The sequence below is a fragment of the Macaca fascicularis genome, chromosome 14 (genome assembly GCF_037993035.2).
Source record: "Macaca fascicularis isolate 582-1 chromosome 14, T2T-MFA8v1.1".
NCBI lineage: Eukaryota > Metazoa > Chordata > Mammalia > Primates > Cercopithecidae > Macaca > Macaca fascicularis.
Genome location: NC_088388.1, coordinates 33486969 through 33497544, shown reverse-complemented (window position 1 = coordinate 33497544; position 10576 = coordinate 33486969). Strand labels below are relative to the sequence as shown.

Here is a 10576-nt window from a genome sequence, read left to right as displayed (position 1 = left end):
TTTTCCATCCAAAGGCTAACATAGAGATATAAGATTGATTGGCTACTCTTAATTATGCTCTAAGGAGTTTGCTTAACATTCTATTGAGAAGAGGTAACAGTCACAAGGGTCTCTGTCTCCAAAGTCATTTAGTCTAGGTTTGAATGAAGAACAGAAAGTCTAGTAAAATATAACTCTCAACACAAAAGTCAGGAAGAAACAGCCATGCATCAGAGAAGAAAAACAAGCATGTTATATGACTCCATTTCCAAGGTTTAACTTTTCCCTTTGGCATAATCAATTTTGAAGGTCCTGAAATTTTCTGTTCACAAAGGTAACTCCAAGCAGTGGCTTAGAACTCTGGCTTATACAGCATCTTCAACAAAGAACAATACATTTTAGAAAAGTGACAAGACAAAGGAAAGCAGTTGTAGGTTTCCAGAGGTGGGAAACTGTGGGAAAGCAAACATATGGGAGTAAAGTAATGGAGTAAAGTTTGTTTCCAGATTACTCCTGTGCCATATCTGAGTGGACAACAGCTGTTCCCAGTAAAGGAGAATTTTTATCCTGTCTTTAGGTGGAAAAGCAGAGGAGGATAGAAAGAGCTTTCCCTCTGTTTGCTGCTTCTTAATTGCCTTTTGCTCAAAAATATTTACGTCAAAGAAGCATATTTTGGGATGACATATTCTAGTTTCTTTCACTTCCAATCTCAGCTAAATGTCTTCCCCTAGGGAAATCCAACTCACCCTTTTGTCTGGGAGGAAAAGCCGCTAGAATAAAAGCAGACGGAAGAACATGGAAGGACTAGACTTGCTGAGTCTCCTGGCCTTCATCTTTTTCCCATGCTGGATGCTTCCTGCCCTTGAACACTGAACTCCAAGTTCTGCAGCTTTTGGACTCTTGGACCTACACCAGTGGCTTGCCAGGGGCTCTAGAGCCTTCAGCCACTGACTGAAGGCTACACTGTCGGCTTCCCTACCTTTGAGGTTTGGGGACTTAGACTGGCTTCCCTGCCCCTCAGCTTGAAGACAGCCTATTGTGGGACTTCACCTTGTGATCGTGTGAGTCAATACTCCTTAGTAAACTCCCTTTCATATATACCTCTATCCTATTAGTTCTGTCCCTCCAGAGAACCCTAATACATCATTCTCCACCCCTCCCTGTGTTCACATTGTTTGCCCCATAAGTCCACTCTGTCACTAGCACATGGCTTGCTTTGGCCAACAGGATGTGAGCAAATGTGACACAGCAGATCTTTACAAAAGCACTTGCACATTTCTGCTTCGGCCTTGCTCTGCTGAGTGGCCATGAGCACATGCCTGGGCTAGCCTCCTGGAGTATAACTCACCTGGGACAGCCAAATTGTCCTAGTTATCCCAGCTGTGGCCATCCTAGCAGAGCCAATAGCCAACCAGTCCCAAGCTTGTAAGAGAGCACAGTGAAAACGAGGAAGACTGCCCAGCCAATGGCAGCTGACTGCAGAGGCATGAGCGAGCCCAGCCCAGCAGAGATCAGCCAAGCTGAGCCCAGGTCAGCTAAAACCCAGCACACTTGTAAATGACACAGTTTATTCTTGCACGCCAATCAAATTATTGAGGTTGTTCATTACAAGGAATCAGTATGTCAATGGATAACTGGAAACAAATGCAGTTTAAACATCCAGCAACTGAGGAATGGTGCAATACCTTGCAGCAATTAAGAAAGCTGATACAAAGACTATACTTTCAGGGATCATTTCTATAGTTCATTACTAAAGAAGTTTATCTGAACATGTAGAGCACAGGACACCACAAGGAGGAGGCACAACATTATTCCTTGAGCCTGAAGCCGGCTCTTGGTATTGCATCACTAAAACAGCCATTTTTCACTGGTGACTGTTCTCTTCCAGGAGAATAAGGAGAGGATGCAGTTTGGGTGGTTAAAAAAAAAAAAAAGAATTCTGATGCAGATGTATATTGACTTGAAATGTTCACCATAGACTGAGAAATTGTAGGAGGAATGGGAAGCAGGTTGCAAAAAATGTATGTAATATGACACCACTTTCATAAAACATATGTTTATACATTTGCATATGAATGAGTTGGGTCTGATACACAAGATGCTGAAAATGGTTATTTCCAAATGGTAGGATTTGGGGTAATTTTCATTTGTTGTTTGTCTGTGTTTTCGAGTTATCCTATAGGAACATGTGTCACTTGTACAATTTTCAAAGGGGAGAAAAAATTCTTTTCCATAGAGTACAGCATTTAAAAAACTTAAAATCTTTTAGCTTATCCATAACAACCCTGAGTGTGTTTCAAGTATTTTTTGTGGATAAAGTCATTATCAGCTCTTGTAGCATCCTGTGCAGGAGACTTGGTAACATCAGCTCGTCCAGGATTCACTAAGGATTGCAGGTAGCAGAACCCACCTATCTGATCCCACTGGCAACCCCGAGCTCTGTGGATGGCAGTGGCTTCATCTTTCCAGCCCACACAGAGCCAGGGAAGCCTTAAAGCTCCTGTACCTCGGAGGAGGCAAGGGTTGGGGTCACTGTGGATCCCTACTGTCCTAACAGCAGAGTAGAGCCTTCCCAGTAACTTCCTGCCGACAGAGGTTAGTTATGACCCTTGGGAAAACAAAAGACAGCTTTTAAAGTTTTCTACTAACAGGAAGTCAAATTTCATATATTCAGAGTAAGAAATTCAATGCCCCAGGGCAGGACAAGGATAGCTACCACCTTAATCCTTATAAAGGATGAAAGGACTTCCTGCCTGTCTGCATTTCCTCCTTCCTTGCTCTCTCTATTTTTCTCTTTCTTTCTTTTTCTCTCTCTCATTATTCCTCTTTCCTTCCTTTCTTATCCATCATTTGCAGTTAGCCTTTTACCTAAAATAAATCCTAGTTTAAAGCAAGTAGATCCATCCCTGCACTCTCCTTACCAGTTCTCAATTTGCAATCAATCCCAAATACTTTTTTTTTTTTTTTTCTGCCACTACTGCTGCTGTTGCTAAAACTCTCCTCAGAGAGCCGGTGAAAATTACCCATCAGGCTGATGGGTCTCATGGAATCATATAATCTGATCCCAGCTTGCTGTCCCTAAAACACTCACTTCTTTTCTTCATTCCTACTTCCTTATCCTTTCCCCGAATTCGAGTAGATCTTAATCTTTTCAATACTTTTATGCCCCAGCACTCCTGCCCTACCCTCCTCATACTCTGTGGAGGCATTGACTCAGAACATGCCCAACAACTGCCCTTGCATCTATCTCTAAATGTCTCCCTGCTGTTTATTTCCAGTGTATCACCCTCCTCACCCCCCATCTCCGGCCAGGCTCTCGATCCTAACCCAACTGGTTTTCCCTAGGACAGTGATTATTTCAGTTCAGATCCAGGGGATCATGAGGAGTCCATGAGGCCCTGCAGGTGATCCACAAATATTCAGAAAGCAATGCAGAATCTTTATGTCAATTTTTAGGTGAGAGTCCCTAGTTTTCTTTTAATTTCCAAAGGGCTCTACAGATCTAGGACAGTGCTTTATCAGTTACCCTCTCTTTCTTGCATTTTTAGGCTCCCTCCCTTTCAACTGGTATCCACTTCTCCATCTACACATAACCTGGGTGTACCAGGGCCATGGACAACTATGAAATATAATTACCAGGTGTATTAGTCTGCTCTGTTTGGCATAACAAAATACCACAGGCAGGGTGGCTTAAACAGCAGAAATGTATTTTCTCACAGTTCTGGAGGCCGAAAGTTTGAGACCAAGGTGCCAGCATGGTTGGCTTTTGGTGACAGTTCTCTTCCTGGCTTGCAGATAGCCACTTTCTCACAATTTCCTCACATGCTGTCATGCAATCCTCCCACCTCAGCCTCACGACTAGCTGGGACCACAGGTGTGCATCACCATGCCTGTAATTTTTTTTTTTTTTTTTTTTTTGTAGAAACAGGGTTTCTCCATGTTGCCCAGGCGGCTCAAGCGATCCTCCTGCCTCAGCCTCCCAAAGTGCTGGGATTACAGACATGAGCTGTCGTGCCTGCTCATTTAACCTTAATTACTAAAGACTCTGTCTCCAAATACAGTCACAGAGGACAGAGGAGAGGGAGTGTTAACACTTCAACATATGAAACTTGGGGCGACACAGTTCAGTCAATAGCACCAGAAATAAAAATAACTTGTTTTAAGATATCAAAGTTGCTATCTTTGTTACACTGACAATAGATTCCTAACTTATCTTTTTTCTCTGGCTGCTTTTAAGATCTTCCCTTTATCACTGGTTTTAAGCAATTTGATTATGAGATGCCTTAGTGGAGTTTTCTTCATGTTTCTTGAACTTGGAGTTTATTGAGCTTCTTGGATCGGCAGATTATAATTTTCATAAAGTTTGGAGATTTTTTCACATCATTTTTTCAAATATGTATATTTTTTGCTTCCCCTTCACAGAGTCTAATTATATATATAATTCCAGGTGGTACATCCCACTTCCTGGGTTCAGTGGGATAGTCCTACCTCCCTGGAGACTCTATCAACCAACACATCTTCAGCCCCTCCCTCCTGCAGTAGGCACAGCAACTCAAGGAAGACAGAAATTTCAGTTTGTCCCAGAGATAACTAATGCTCTTTTATTTTTAAAATTCATTCTTATCTGAGTCTTTTACTTAGGCCAGTTTCTCTTGCTCTGCCTCCAAGTTCATTAATGTTTTCTTCTGATTGTAAAGACTGGGGGACCTCTTTCTTAAGTGATCTTTGTCTTAAGATTTGGTGCAATATATCAGTAGGCCTAACAGAATGAATGTCTAACAAAAGAAAGTTGAAAACTAAATGACTGTTACCTTTCTCTTTGAAATACTGTAAGAATGAAAGTTAGATATGCTTTGTGACTTCCACGAAACCCTGACCACTACACAGGCTGTGATTTTTATCAGTGCAAGATGCAAGGTGAGCAGGCTCACTGAGAAAACGCACCCCAGGGACTTCACAGTTCCTGCTCTGCATGATGATATGGACTAGAAGGAAAAAGATGTTAGCATGAGGGATTTCTGATCAGGGTCAAGCTGTCTTCTGATCACTAATGACTTGTCAGCTCGTGGGATGGATGAACAATGAGTGTCTTTGGTTACAAACTGCGATCTACCTACCAATTGTGAAAACTGTATTCACAGGAGTCGACAGCAGCAGTTGATGGCAAGATGGCACTCAGAAATGGCATTGACATACTTTAGGATGTGGAATCATAAGTGAGACAGCACACAATTAGAATGAAGAATTGGCAGAGGGGGTTAACTTGGGAGGAAAGGTGTGGATATAAACTGTTACTGAAGAAGACAAATAGATTGTTCATGACACTGAGACTTTCTATGATACTACAGCAGAAGAGATGTCCACACATGTGACTGACCTTATTTCATTCCTAAGTGAGATAGTTTTGGATGCAGGGCTCGCTGTTGCTGAATACATGATCCCAATATGCCTTGTGTTTCTTTCTTTGGGAATATTTGAATCTTGTCTCAATGCTCAAAATGGATCAGAGATACAGATTTTGATAGCAAAGTGACATTATTTGTGAGCTCTTGTGAAGAAAGTCATTGGTTTTTATCTTCTTTAGAGTTAGACTGTGGGTGTGGGTATAAAAGATGGGATCTGTAACATCTTTCTTTCTTAGAAATGTATTTCCTACTCCCATGGAAATGGTTGCATTAGATGTTCTCTATCATTTAATAATATACTTGTGGACTAAAAGATAAAAGTGCTGTATGAAATAAGCCAATTATGTTAAACTAGCACATCTGCCTTTACCGCCTTTATCATTAGCCTGAATAGAAAGGCCTTTAAAATTGATTTTTTAGAAAGCAGCTGAATGCATTCTTTGCTATTATATTTATTCAATAAACTATTTAATTAGTAAAAAGATAGTGTCTTCTGCAATGTCTAACTTTCTGCTAATCTTATATGGTACATTTTTCATCCCAGATTTCAAAGTTTTGATATCTAGGCTTTCAATTTGTGTCTTTTTTGTATTTTCTCTGGCTCTTCCGAACTTTTAAAACATTTAACACAATTACAATAATTGTTTTAATGTTCTTCTCTGTTAATTCTAACATCTGTGTCAGTTCTGGGTCAGTTTTTACAGACCGATTATTCTCCTTGCTGTGTTTTTCTGCCTTGTTGTGTCTTTGATTGGATAATACAAATTGTGAATTTCACCTTGTTGGGTGGTGGAATTTTTTTTTTTTTTCCCCTGTATGTTTTTTTGAGCTTTTCAGGTCTTGCCTTTGTGCTCTGAGAGGCATTTTCTGGAGCAGTGCTCAGTCTAGGGTTAATTATTCCCAACCACTGAGGCAAGACCTTACTAAGTACCCAGTGCCCCATGAATGATAAGTTTTTCCAGTTTGACTGGTAGGAACAGGTACCATGCCTGGCACCCACTGTTCCTTCTAATCCTTTCAGATGGCTCATTCCTCAGCCTCACATGCATGCACTGTTCGCCACTTTGCTGAATGGCCAAGGGGATCCTCTGTGGAGCTCTGGGATTCTCTCTCTGAGCAGCCGTCTTCTCTCTGGAACTCTCTCTGTAGAACCATGGCTGACTTGGTCTCTGTGGACACTCAACTCTGTCTTTTCAGCTTCAGGAGTCGGCCTGAATCCATGTTAGTTCTCCCTCTCTGCACAGTGACCTGGCAATTCTGCCAAGGTAATTCTGGGGTAATCCTAGGACTCAACTAGTTTGTTTCTAATGTCGTTCATTGCCTGGTGTCCAGTGTCTTGAAAACTGTTGTTTCATATATTTTGTTTGTTTGTTTGTTTCAAATGGGAGAATAAATCCAGTCCCTCCTTCACTCCATCTTGACCAGAAGCAGAAGTTAGTAGCTATTTTATTTTATCATTCATTCAGGATAATTTAGGGGCACCTACTATGAGCCAGGCACTATGCTAGGTTGAGTATACAGTGGTGAGCCAAAAGAATATGGTCTTGGCCTCATAACAAATCTGTCTTATGGCGATCCACTTTTGCCAGAAGGCAGTAAACATGCTAGGCCCTGGATTGATGAACATAGACATGAATCAGCTGTGATCACTTCTCCCAAAGAATTCAGAATTAGGAGGGAAGAAAAATTAATACAAAGCTGACTGTGAAAAGTATGTGACATACAAAGACTCTGGGCATATTGATGAAGAAATAATTAATTCTGATTTAAGGCATAAGGGAAAACTTCATGGAGAAGGTGACATTTGAGTTAGGACGTGAAAAGTTCATGTAATTTTGAATGGTGGAGAAGCAGGAGGGAGGTAGAGATGCTCGAAGTGCTTTTCTTTCTTTCTTTCTTTCTTTTTTTGAGACGGAGTCTCACTGTCTTCCAGGCTGGAGTGCAGTGGCGCGATCTCGGCTCACTGCAAGCTCCGCCTCCCGGGTTCACGCCATTCTCCTGCCTCAGCCTCCCAAGCAGCTGAGCCTATAGGCGTCTGCCACCACGCCCGGCTAATTTTTTGTATTTTTAGTAGAGACGGGGTTTCACCGTGTTAGCCAGGATGATCTCAATCTCCTGACTTCGTGATCTGCCCCCCTCGGCCTCCCAAAGTGCTGGGATTACAGGCGTGGGCCACTGCTCCCGGCCTCAAACTGCTTTTAAACATGTGGCAGACACAGCTATGTGGCTTGTTCTTCCTCGCCCACAAAACTCTAATCATGTGCTTCAGAGGATGCTGTATACAGTACTTTCCGGTCCCTAGGAGTGAGTCTTGATTTGGTGAAATCAGTCATGGAATTTATATTCCCTTTGCCTGTCATTGGATCCGGCATAGGCACATGACACAATTCTGGGCAATGAGATATGACAGAAAGTCTGCTGGGAAAGTTTATTTTTCAAAGAAAGGGAGAGAACATTCCTTTCCCCCACTGTTTCTGAGAGAGAAACAAAAACACCTGATTCCTTGATGATGTCCTGAAACCACTGGCATTAACGAATCTAAAACTGATATAAGTCATGACTTCTTGTTACATGAGATGCTAAAGTTTTCTTCTTGTTTCAGTAACTTCTGGTTGGATTTTTGTTGTAGTTGATGGCGCTACTTTCAGCCAGATGCAGGAGACCAGCATACCCTAAGCTGATCAGTTTACCCATTAGAAACTCGCTTTTCCTTTTCACTGATTCAACCCTCTGCTAAATGTTACTTCTCTTGTTCTGGTTCCTCTGCTTCATCAAGAATGGAGGTTAACCTAAGACCTAAGACATGACAATGCACTTAGTCACTCTTTCCAAACATACACATGGGGGGAGATGCAAAACAACTTTGAAAATGAAAGAAAGCAATTACACAATGCAATACCTTGACTATTCTGTCCTATCACCCTTCCTGGTCCTTTGGTTGGGAGGACTTAAACTCTTATGGTAGGGTGGAGAGATGAAAATAAACATAAAGGAAAAAAGTGTAGGCAAGCCCACGGGAAATTATGTAAATTCTTCCGGATTCACAGCAGTGCTAAAATTCTCTGGTAATTCCCACAGGAGCCAAGACTACCTCTGAAACAGTCTAACTGTTGGAAACCACCAGTGTCTGGCAGGAAGCCAACTATAACAAGGGCAAAAGATATGCCGTTTCGGAGAGTCTGGACCAATCCCAGGGACCCAGGCCAGCCTGTGGCCAAAGTTGTGAATATGCAAAAACTGTCACCAGTCTCCACTCCCTTTCCCGTTCCCTTCCTAGTCCCCTTCTTTTTCTAGCCCCGATCTTTTTCTCCCTGCTCCTCCTCCCACTCCTCCTTCTCCCTCACTCACTCAACAATTCATATCCTGCTTGCCTGATGAGCACAGAAAGTACTAAGCCGCCTACCTTAGGACACTTGCATTTCAGCAGGGAGCTCTTACACGCCCAAGGTAATGCTCCTCTATTGCTAGAAATTCAGGCTTCGAGGCTGGCTGTGGGAAGCATGTCTGGTCTCAGGCACAGTACTTCTTGTCCCATGCAAAGTCAGCTGGTGGGAAGCGGGGCGGGGGATCCAAGGAAAAGAAGGGGACTAGGAAGGGAAGCAGGGATTCAAAGACTGGATTCCCAGCTCTCACTGCCAGCCAGTGGGGATGTACAGGGTCACAAAGACATTGCCTCAAATGTGGAGCTGTCCTCTGCTAGCTCATACAGGACCTTGTCATGCTGACTTATGATCCACGGATCTCAGTTAGCCAGAATCCAGCATAGCCTGATATTTAGCAGGTGCTGTTTATGGAACGAATGAACGAACGAACATCTGTTCATATACACAGACACCACGACTATCTTGTTCCCCATTGTATCCTCAGCACCCAGTCCAGTGCTTAGGCTGGAGTAGGAAGAGAGTAATGATTCATTAATTGACTGAAAGAGGGCGTCACAAGAAAGGGACTTGCATCTATGCTGCAACGACATCTTTATTGCAAGGGCAAGAAGCACATCCCAGATCTTTTTGAAAACATCAGGGATGGAGGTGGGAGGCAGGGCAAGATGGAGGAAATTTCTGGGAGTACAGCTATCTAGCTGTCATGGTTCAACTATGGTTTCAGTTTTCTAGGGTTTCTTTTTCTTTTCTTTTTTTTTTTTTTTTTTTGGAGACGGAGTTTCTCTCTTGTTTCCCAGGTTGGAGTGCAACGGCATAATCTCGGCTCACTGCAACCTTCCACTCCCAGGTTCAAGCGATTCTCCTGCGCCAGCCTCCGAGTAGCTGGGATTGCAGGCGCCTGCCACCTCGGCCGGCTAATTTTTGTATTTTTAGTAGAGACAGGGTTTCACCATATTGGCCAGGCTGGTCTCGAACTCCTGACCTCAGGTGGTCTACCTGGCTCCGCCTTCCAAAGTGCTGGAATTACAGGCATGAGACACCACCGCGCCCAGCCTTCTAGGGATTCTTAACCTGGGGCTCATAGGTGGGGCTTCAAAAGATCCATGAATCCTCCGACTCTTTAATCAAGCACCGGTGTCAGTAGCTGTATGTGCATTTTTCTGGAAGAGGATCATGGCTTTCAATGAGTTTCAAAAGGCTGAGACTGCTGGAGACCTGCACTGTCCAAAGGGTAGCCATTAGTCCGGTGTGGCAATTTAAGTTTAGATTTAAATTAAAATTTCAGTGCCTTACTTACACTAAGCTACACATCAAGTGCTCAACAGCCACGACCTACAGGACAGACCAGATAGAGTACACTTCCATCACTGCAGAGAGTCTGATGGGACAGATATCTGTATTGGTAGCATTACCACCTGAATACAGGTAAGATTGGATCCAACTAGTGCTTTTGTAAAATGAGTTGCCAACATTTAGAAATAAAACATAAAAATCTAAAATCCTGATTTCATTTGGGAAACAGGACTATCTACCAGCGTGGGGCCTGCGTTCCCCTGGCAGCTGGAACGCACGGTACTGCTCCCTTTAGAGGGACTCTCGGTCATATAGAAGTTTCCCGCTTGACCCTCCTTGACGACTGACAGTGGGACCCTCGTTTCCAGGGGACTTAGCCGTCTTGGTCTCCTTCCAGGCTCGCGTTTGTAACCAGACTCCAAATTTTGCTAAATGGGGTTAAACTGGGTTTCAGAGCACATTTTAGAGCAGGGTCTAGGGGTCAGTTGGAAGTCGAGGAGGGGCAGTGCCTCCTTC

At 43.1% G+C, this 10576-nt stretch overlaps 1 non-coding gene across 1 annotated transcript; it reads left to right on the top strand.

The window, feature by feature from the left end:
* The first annotated feature begins 1691 nt into the window (after positions 1 to 1691).
* Positions 1692 to 1898, top strand: LOC123568988 (small nucleolar RNA U3). The gene has a single exon (XR_006692526.2). It is a non-coding gene; the product is annotated as a small nucleolar RNA U3 (small nucleolar RNA).
* The last annotated feature ends 8678 nt before the right edge of the window (positions 1899 to 10576 follow it).